The sequence below is a fragment of the Gekko japonicus genome, unplaced genomic scaffold (assembly GCF_001447785.1).
Source record: "Gekko japonicus isolate JY-2015 unplaced genomic scaffold, Gekko_japonicus_V1.1 scaffold54, whole genome shotgun sequence".
Classification (NCBI taxonomy): Eukaryota; Metazoa; Chordata; class Lepidosauria; order Squamata; family Gekkonidae; genus Gekko; species Gekko japonicus.
Genome location: NW_015167058.1, coordinates 2,169,494 through 2,179,318, shown reverse-complemented (window position 1 = coordinate 2,179,318; position 9,825 = coordinate 2,169,494). Strand labels below are relative to the sequence as shown.

General features: G+C 46.5%; 1 protein-coding gene across 1 annotated transcript in view; it reads right to left on the bottom strand.

Moving 5' to 3' along the window:
- ADNP2 (ADNP homeobox 2) overlaps window positions 1–269 on the bottom strand; it is a 19,316-nt gene extending 19,047 nt beyond the window's left edge. Inside the window, exon 1 of the mRNA XM_015412475.1 lies at window positions 183–269. The gene's annotated coding sequence lies outside the window, so the exon portion shown is untranslated. The remainder of the gene's footprint in view (window positions 1–182) is intronic.
- Between the last annotated feature and the right edge of the window lie 9,556 nt (window positions 270–9,825).

Genomic DNA, 9,825 nt, shown 5'->3' with positions numbered 1-9,825 from the left:
GCCATTCCCCAGAGCGGCCGGGGGATGGTCCAGATGCCCGCCAAGGGGGAGGAGAACGGAGGCTTGGCCGGAGGCGGAGAAGGGAGGGGGAGGAGCGGAGAGGCAGGGGTGGGAGGGGGGCTCCCTCGAGCGCAGACGGCGAGCGGGTCTTGGAGCGGCGAGGCGCCGCTGGTTGCACCTACCTGTCCGGCCTGCAGGGGGAGTCCGCCGCCTGCCCGCGGCTTCTTGGCTTGCGCCTCCCAGAGGCGCGCAGGCGCGTTGCAGCCGCCTCCCCTTCCCCTCCGCCGCCTGGCCTGTCGGCCGGTCACTCACGCCGCAGGAGCCCCGCCCGGCTCCGCCTGGTGTTGGTGTTGCTGCTGCTGCTGCCGCCGCCGCTCTCGAGCCGGAGCCCGCGCTCACTGAGCCAGCCGCACCGGCGCGGGCAGCAGCGGCACCAGCATCACTGCCCAGGGGCGCCCAACCAGCCCTGCGCGACCGACTCGGCTCCCCCTCACGACTCCTAGCACTTAAACCCCGCTCTCCTTCACCCGCCCGCTCCTCCCTCGTTCCAGAGCCAGAAAGAGAAAATGGCGCTCGATTTGTCCCAGGAAGTGACGTTTCCCCTCATTTGCATATCAGGCAATGGACCAATTAGGAGAGGCTTGGTCCAGCGCTCCCATTGGCTGCCTCCATCAGCACCAACTCCCCAGGAAGAATGGTGTGAAGAGTGCAGCTCCTTGGGTGCGCTCTGGGAGTTCTGAAGTTTTCTTCTCCTTATCAGTTGCTCACCTGTTACCTCCAGTGACCACTCTCTGGGCTTGGCACCTCTTCAGGACACAAAAGTAGAAACTCCCGCGTGATTTTGGGATGTGACGTCACTGCCAGGGGGCGTTGCTGTGATGACGTCACTCCCATGTGATGCGACCACGTGGTCATGTAGCAGTTCCTTGTTCATTTGCATAGAATGTTGTGGAAGGTTTATTTGCATCAGTGTGTTTCTGGAATCACCCCTCAGATCCAACAGCCAATGAAATTCTGCCATGTCAAGAAGCTGTGTTTGCCATTGGAAGAACAAACCACCAAAACCTTTTAGGGCAGAAATGTGTTTCAAATGGTTCACCCTTTGCAGTAACTCATGCAACTTAACATAGTAAAAGAAGGGTCTTCTTCATGCATCCTTCAGCAACCCAAGGAGCAACTCAATAGAAACTTTGATTTCTTCCTCAACACATGATCTAAAAGATCAAGCTAATCTTCAAAATAACAACACTCTGTCACAAGCTCAGGGTAATGGTGCTTACCGGTTGTTGGGAACCATTTAAAAATGAGAATTCTTCCATTGCTCACGTGGCAAACAGAAGCGTAATCCAATAATTTTATAAAAGAGTGGCTAAAACAATTATACCACCTTATACATCATCACCTTAAAACCATCTCTGCTAGGCAAAGAACTCTTATTCAACAATTGTATACTTAAAGAGCTCGGCTAGTCTATATAACGATCAACAATTAAATTCAAAGGAAATGAATTGGGGAGATAAGGCAACTGCTTGGACCTAGGATGAAAAATATAGAAATAAAATCTGACCAGGGTAAGAGTGCGTGAATCAGAGAGCTAACGGTATCTCCTACCTCAACCTTTCTGGACCTTGGACCCCTAAATCACAGCACAGAACCCACAAAGGAGCAAGCATGGGACATCACAGTCATCTGACAGGAGCGGGAAACTGAGTCAAAACCTCATCAGCGCCAAGCCCAGGCCAGTAAACAGCAGACCAAGAGAACTGGGGACAAGAAACACAACCGGGGGGTAGCCATGGGTTAAAGCGATGGAGGATTCCTCACTGTCAAATGACCTTGCCTCACCCTCCTATTATATTTACTTATTTATAAATTAGACTTTTCGACCGCCCTCCTCTGTAAACACAAGGCTCAGGGCAGTGAACAACAATATAAAAACACATTCATTAATTAATAAGACAATTAAAACCAAAAATGATTTAAGATAATTTCAAAACAATTTCAGATGGTGCTAAAATAATCAAATACTGTTACCCAGTGGTAGGAGGGGGAAGAAAGAGGGTGCCAGAGAAGATGGAGACCATCACTGTCTTGAGCCGTAAGCCTGGCAGAACATCTCTGCCTTACAGGCCCTGCGGAAGTGCATAAGGCCTTGCAGAGCATGGATGTCATTTGGCAGACAGTTCCACCAGGTCGGGGCCAGGCCCAAAAAGGCCCTGGCTCTGGCTGAGAACAGCTCGATGTCTTTCGGGCCAGGGATCACCACTAAGTTCTTATCTACAGAGTGTCATGCTCTTCAGGGGTTATACCAGTAGATGCAGTCCCATAGATACATAGGTCCCAGGCAATGCTCCCTATAAGCTGTGGAGTCTTGTGAGCAGCAATTCTACTTTGTGAGCTACTGGCATTAAAGTTGTGAGTGAGCAATTTGGCTACTGCATAAATTAGTTTGCTCTGGAGCCATCCTTCCTGAGCTAAGACAAAAATGTGTGATCTGGAGTCCAAAAAACTATGAGTTAGCTTACACTAACTCAGCCTAGAGGGTCCCAGGCTGTTTAAGGCCTTAAAGGTTAACACCAAAACCTTGAAACTGATCCAGTACTCCACCTGGAGCCAGTGCAGCTGGTTGAATGTGTGCTGTCCATGGGACTCTGGTGAGGACCTGCGCCACTGCATTCTGGACCAGTTGCAACTCCCAGGTCAGTCTAGGGTGGCCAAGTCCTATCTTCACCCCCAGCAGGGGACTTTGGGGGGTGTTCCTGGAGGGGGCGGGGCATCCCCGACGTGATGATATCACGTTGGGGACGTTCCCCCCCCCCGCCCAACAGGAGTTTAACTGCAGGGAGCCGGCGTTTCCTCTTGCGCCCAACCTCCACAGAGATCGGGCACGCGAAACGCCAGCTTCCTGCAGTTAAAGGGGCCCCTTTAACTACAGGGAGCCAGCATTTCCCCGCATGCCTGACCTCCGTGGAGATTGGGTGCACGAAACGCCTCTTTAACTACAGGGAGCCAGCGTTTCCGCGCGCTTGATCTCTGAGCGGAGATCGGGCGTGTAGCTGGCCTGCGGGTGATGGTGGGGCATGGGGGCAGGGCTTCCCCCAGTGGCCAGCTGGCCACCGGCGGGTAGAAGCCCCCCCAAAACAGGGGACCCCTGCCAACACGGGAGGGGGGGGGTTTGGCAACCCTAGGTCAGTCTCAAGGGTAGCCCTGCATATAGCAAGTTATAGTAGTCTAGCCTGGAGGTGATCATTGCATGGATTGCTGTGGCTAGGTGAGGTCAAGACAGGAAAGGGGCCAGTTGCCTGACTTGGCGCAGCTGAAAGAACGCCAGTCTGGCAATATTTGTGATCTGGGCCTCCACTGATAGGGAGGCATCCAGAACCACATCCAGGTTCTTGACAGTCAGTGCCGGAATTAGAGGCACACCATCAAGAGCTGGAAGTTTGCACCCCAGTCCGGAATCCCCCCTACCCAGCCACAGAACCTCCGTCTTGGATGGATTCAGTCTCAGCCGGCTCTGTTTCAACCATCCCACCATGGCCTCAGCATATCGATCCAAATTTCCTGGGGCGGCATCCAGCCAGTCGCTCATCAACAGATACAGCTGGGTGTCATCAGCATATCGATGACATCCCAGCCCAAAACTCCACACCAACTGGGAGAAGGAGTGCGTGTAGATGTTAAACAACATTGTTCTTCTCAGTTTGCTTGCAAAGGGAGGCATGGTACGCTTCCATTCTACACATGGACACTAGCAGCAGGTCCTTCCAAGAAGCAGCAAAAAATGGTGTCTGTAGGGGCTCACAACCCAGAAGGCAGGGCTCCACGACCCACCTGAGGGTCACAACCCCCTGTCCTACTATGATGGAGAAATGGGGAGAGGATATTGATGGAACAATTAGGAGCTCTGCTATATTGGCCAGTTGCTCTACTTTGGTAGGAACATGGTGTCTAATTCATTAGATCATCCAGAAGGCTGATGCAAGCAAGTCAGAGAACTAGTTTAATAGCATTCTCAGTGTTGTTTTTGTTGGACACTCTTGACTGCGGTGGAAACTGCCATCCAGTTGCCACTAGAGTAGAATACTTCAGTTCCTTCTATTTCCATGGATCATAGGACCCACTCAAAGCTTACAGGCCCCAACCTGGAAATAATTGTATTTGGATAACTCCAGGGAGTGCACATTGGTGTAGTTTCTGGATGAGCAAAGGAGGCCTTGCCAACCAAAGACAAACTGCCATTGAACTGAGCAGGTAAAAACCATGAGAGGTGGCAAAGTTGGGCAGTTTTTTCACCCTATTGCTGCTGTTAATACTGGAGGGCTTGAGGGGCTTTTTGATCCTTCTCCTTCTGCATTAAAAAAACAATGCTTTCGTGTTCGCTAAGCATTTTGCAAACAAAAGTGCTCATGTCCATTTCAGCTTAGATTCCATGGCTGGAACGGAATCTGAACTGAAAAGTGTCCATGAGTCCTCTTTTGTTTTGTAGTTGCTTGGGTAAGTTTTAATTTATATATGCAGTATGCTTGTATAGATCCAGAAGGCTTCTATGAAAATCCTGAGAATCTGCAATACCTTGCTAAAATAGTATAATAATAATTAAGTGCCATAAAGTTGCAACTGACTTATGGTGACCCTGTCAGAGGGTTTTCAAGGCAAGAGATGAGCAGAGGTGCTTTGTCATTGGCTTCCTCTGCAATGCAACCTTTGTCTTCCTTGGTGGTCCCCCATCCAAGTACTAATCATGGCCAACCCTGCTTATCTTCCAAGTTCTGACAAGCTCAGGCTAGTTAGGGCTTCATTTAAAAATTATTAAACAATAAAAAAAATTAATAATAGAATCAGCAAAATCAGTCATGAACATATGAAGCTGCCCTATACCAGGGGTCGTTTCATAGAAAAAGAGCTAGGGGAGCTCATTAGCATAACTCATTAGCATGTGCCACACCCCCTGACATCACCGGAAGTGTGTCATAAGGCCACACACCCCGCCCCCAACGGTCCCGGCCGCCGCCGGCCTTGCAGCTCTATTGCTGAGCCCCATGAGGGGCCCGGCAATGGACCTGCAAGGCCGACAGGAGTGCAAGGAAGCCCCGCGAAGGCCCTCCCTGGCCCCAGGCAGGCAAGGGTGGGGAGAGGCAGGGAGGAAGCAACTTACCTTCCCTCTTCTCCTGCCTCCTCCTGGCTGAATGAGGGCCGGAAGCAGGGGGCGGGGCTTCATCATGTGCCCCGCCCACCCGTACCTCACCCGGGGGAACTGCAATCCCCCGCGATCCCCCCCGAAATGACCTCTGCCTTATACTGAATCAGACCCTTGGTCGATCAAAGTCAGTATTGTCTACTCAGACTGACAGCAGCTCTCCAGGGTCTCAGGCAGAGGCCTTTCACATCACCTACTGCCAGATACTTTACCTTGAGATGCCGGGACACAACCAGAAATCATATTATCACTCAGTGTGGTCCAAAAGGTTTCAGAGTACAGATTTAGCACCTAAAAAGATACAGAATGGAACAAGGTGGATCTCCCTAGGGAATTCTATGGTATTTGTGCCACTCTTGCGAAGTAGCCATTGGCTTCATCTCAAATGGTAGAAGGCCATAGGGCAAGACTTCTAATGAAAACCTTAATATTTATTTATTTCACTTAAAAACATTTCTATGCCACCTTTCCACACAAAGAGGGTCCTCAAGGTGGTGAACATCAAAACATTTCAGACATTAAAACCGTATTTAAAATATAGTTTATATAAAATATCTAAAAGCTTCAATAAAAACATCTAAACTTAAACACACATAACAGCACAAGCAGGCAGGGGGGCCTGTAAAAGTCCCCCTGTCCATCTCACACCCTGTAACAGTAAAACACTTCACCTGCTGGCGGAAGACAATGAAAGAGGGAGACAAATTTCCCTGAAAAGGAAGTTCCAAAGTTTAGGTGCCACAACTGAGAAGGCCATTTCTTGTATTGCCACCTGTCTAACCTCAGATGGTGGGAAAATCCAAATCAAGACCTCCAAAGATGACTTGAGTGAATAGGTAGGTTCATATGGGAGAAGGCGGGTCCTTCAAGTATGCTTGCCACAAACCATACAGGACTTTGAATGTCAATACGAGCACCTTGAATTGACCTTGGAAGCAAAGGTATTGTAGTCCCTATTGATGCATACATCTGTGCCCCATGTGCTCCCGGAATAAAATGAGGAACACACAGTTGGAGTCCAGAGAGTCGGATAAATATCTCTTTATTGCAATAATCAGGAAAATACAGGACTGGATACCTTGGCACCCAGTAACACCAAGCTGTATTCTGCTCCAACCAGGAAGGACAGTAGGTCTTATACCCCAAATGACATCATGACAGTTTACACAGAAAGAAATTCCTAATTGGTGTCCAACAGGTATCATCATCAGAACATCATTTGAGCTGGCACCTCTCTATTGGCATGTCCCTACGTTTTTTGTTTTTTTTAAAAATAATTTTTTTATTGTTTTTGTTAATAACATTAACATTACATACATCAAATACTTTTTGCTTATAAATTAATAAGAATAATTGCTTACTTTCTTAACATCTATTCTCGCCATACAGCATTAGTAAGTCACCATGAGTCTGACCATTATAGAATATCTGCTACATCCTATAAATATAACCATTTATGATAGATCTGTTTAGCAGGGAGAATATTATTCGTTACCATGTAGTCTAACACCGGGGCCCAAGTCCTAACAAATCTAGTGTAGGTTGGCATGTTACTGTTATTCACTCTCATCAGGGAGTCTGTAATTTTCGCCATTATAAATTGGTCCCAAATTTTCTCTTGCCATGTTGCAATTGTAGGGAGATGAGGAGACTTCCAAGCTGCTGCTATTGTTAACCTGGCTGCAGCTAATAACGTCGAAATAAATTCCTTACTGCCCCCTGTATCCGAATCTTTCCAGAGATTTAACAACACCACTTCCGGAGTGCATGGTAAGGACTGCCTGGCTATCACATTAATCTGAGAAATCACACCTGTCCCTACGTTGATCATAAGTGTCAGTAATTGTGTCTGTTTATCTGGTCCCCGAACAGTGGAGTACATCAATGAACAAAGGGGGCTTCTTTTGGCATCATTCCTGACTTATTTGCTTCAACCTAAAAATGGGGAGTTTCCTGATAAGATGTATAAAACTTAGTTCTTGGCAGACTTTCTGGGGCCAGATGCTCTGCTTTGTAAAGAAAGATATTGTTTTGAGAACATTCAGAGTCTTTCCATCTCATAACTTTGCTTTTGGAAGTCCTTCAGCTGGGGAGCTTATAATTTCAAAATGTACATTCCATTCCATTATTTTCTGAATCTATCTAAAAAGAGCCTTTAACAATTAAAATAATACTTTAATTCTTTTATCTTCTGTCTGAGCAAAATGCTAAAATCTGAATTTACTTTAATCAGACTTCTAATAAGGCACAGTGACAGCTGGCATTCTACATGTCAAGAGACATGTCAAAATCACACTCATAAATCACATTCACCTAGTCCTACAATATGACCCACTCCAGTCAACATGCTGGCCACAGCAGTCTGTACCAACTATAGCCTCCAGGCAGTTTTCAAGGGCAGCCCCATGTAAAGCACATTGCGGTAATCTAATTTAGATGTTACTTTGACATGCACCACAGTGGTAAGATCTTTACCACCCAGGAAGGGCCACAGCCAACTCACCAGCCAAAACTGGTGAAAGTCACCACTCGCCACTGCTGGGACAAACGTTCCCACACCAGTAGCACTTCTGTTTTGTTAAAATTAAGTTTCATTTTGTTAGCTCTCATCCATTCCAAAACTGCCTCCCTGGGAGCTGCTGGAAGGGGAGGAGGAAGAGATTGGATTTATACCCAACCTTCACTCAGAGTGGCTTACCATCTCCTTCCCTTCCACTCCTTACAACAGACACCCTGTGAGGTAGGTGGGGCTGAGAGAGCTCTGAGATAACTGCTCTTGAAAGAACAGCTCTGAGAGAACTGTGACTGACCCAAGGTCACCCAGCAGCTGCATGTGGAGGAGTGGGAAATCAAACCCAGTTCTCCCAGATTAGAGTCCGCACTCCTAACTAGAGATGTGAACGCCCGGAAAAAAACCGGAAAAAATCGGAATAAAACCGGTCCCCCCCCCGTTTTTTTCCTGAAGCCTTTTTTGTTTTTTTCCGAATAATTGGAAAAATTGAAAAAAGAAAAGAAAAGAATTGATTATGGAACATTTTATTTTAACATGATGAATAAAATATTTTAAGACCAGGTGTTCAAATATTTTCCAAATCATTTCTAAAATATATATATATGGTATCAGATTGATCTAATTTCTGTGCACTGAGGACAAGCAAGTCCTAGGTTACAAACTGAACAATCCAAGAACAAGATGCATTTCTTCCTTTAGGAGGTGCGATTGTCAGAAGAAAATAAAAAGTTTCAGTTTTGTTTTTGCATGTGGGTGGGTATTCCGTAATAATTGTTTGGATACACTATATTTTTAATATGCTAGTTGGGATAATTTCATGCCAAGTAATAATGTCCATAGTCATATTTTATGTTCCTAAAGTAACAGAATGACTTTCAAACTAGAAAAGACAAAAGAAATGCTAATGTAGCATTTTTTTCAATTTTCCCGAAAATTTCCATTTCCCCCCGAAAAAAAACATTTTTTTTTCCCGAGCTTCAAAATTTCCAGAAATTTTACATCTCTACTCCTAACCACTACACCAAACTGGCAACTCAGCCCAAATTCCCAGATGACCTCTCCAGCTGCTTTAAGTAGATGTTGAAAAACATGGGGGAATAGGTGGAATTTTACAAGACCAATAGTTTAGAGACCAAGGTATGAAGCAGCAGTCTCCTAGCACCATACTCTGAAACTTATGTTCAAGTTAGGATGGAAACCATGGCAGAATAGTGCTTCCCAGTCCCAGAAAAAGCAGTCCAGATACTATGATTGATGGAATCAGTTTTCAGGGAGGTGCCCACAATGACTCCAATGGTTCTTCAATAGTAATAGCCTGTACTTGTGAGGATCACTTTGCTGTTACAGGCAACATTTTTGCTGCTGCTGTGCTATCTGTAATTCTTCATAAAACCAAGTGACATTTAGGCTCAGTGCTCTTGATCATTTTGGTATTGGTCACTGTAAACTTTGCTGGTTCATTAGCCATGCTTTACAGATTTAAAAAACAACAACAACAAAACTATCCAGGGCTCACCCACATGCATTACCTAGTTTAATATATGTCAATTTGCACCAGCATTGCTGGTCCAGCAATGCTCTGCTGTTGACACTGGACAAACATGCCAGTCTCTGCATGAGAGAATCAATGTACACAAATTGGACATAAGAAATTGCAACTTCCAGAAACTAATGGGGGAACATTTTACTCTCTCTGAAAATACTATTACAGACCCAAAAGTCACAGTTCTACCAAAACAAACAAACAACCACTTACACAGGAATACCCAACATGAACATGCTGAATCAGAACTCATTAAATAATTAAACACTATATGTCATCCTGGTTTAAACAGAGACTTGAGTTTCATCAGTCACTATTTATATATCTAATAGCCAAGTTGCCCCCTCCGTGCGGATACTTAAATCAGCACGGAGGGGGCAGCTGGGGGGGGGGCGGGGGAGGTTTGTGCACACGTGGGCCAGTCCCCACGTGTGCACAAAAATACAAAAAGTTTTAAAAAATTTCGGGGGGATGTTTAAATCCCCCCGAAAGTGCAAGAGCGTCTCCTGCGCATGCGCAGGAGACGCTCTGCAACGCCGACGCCGCTGCCGCCGCCTTGGAGCCAGCCGG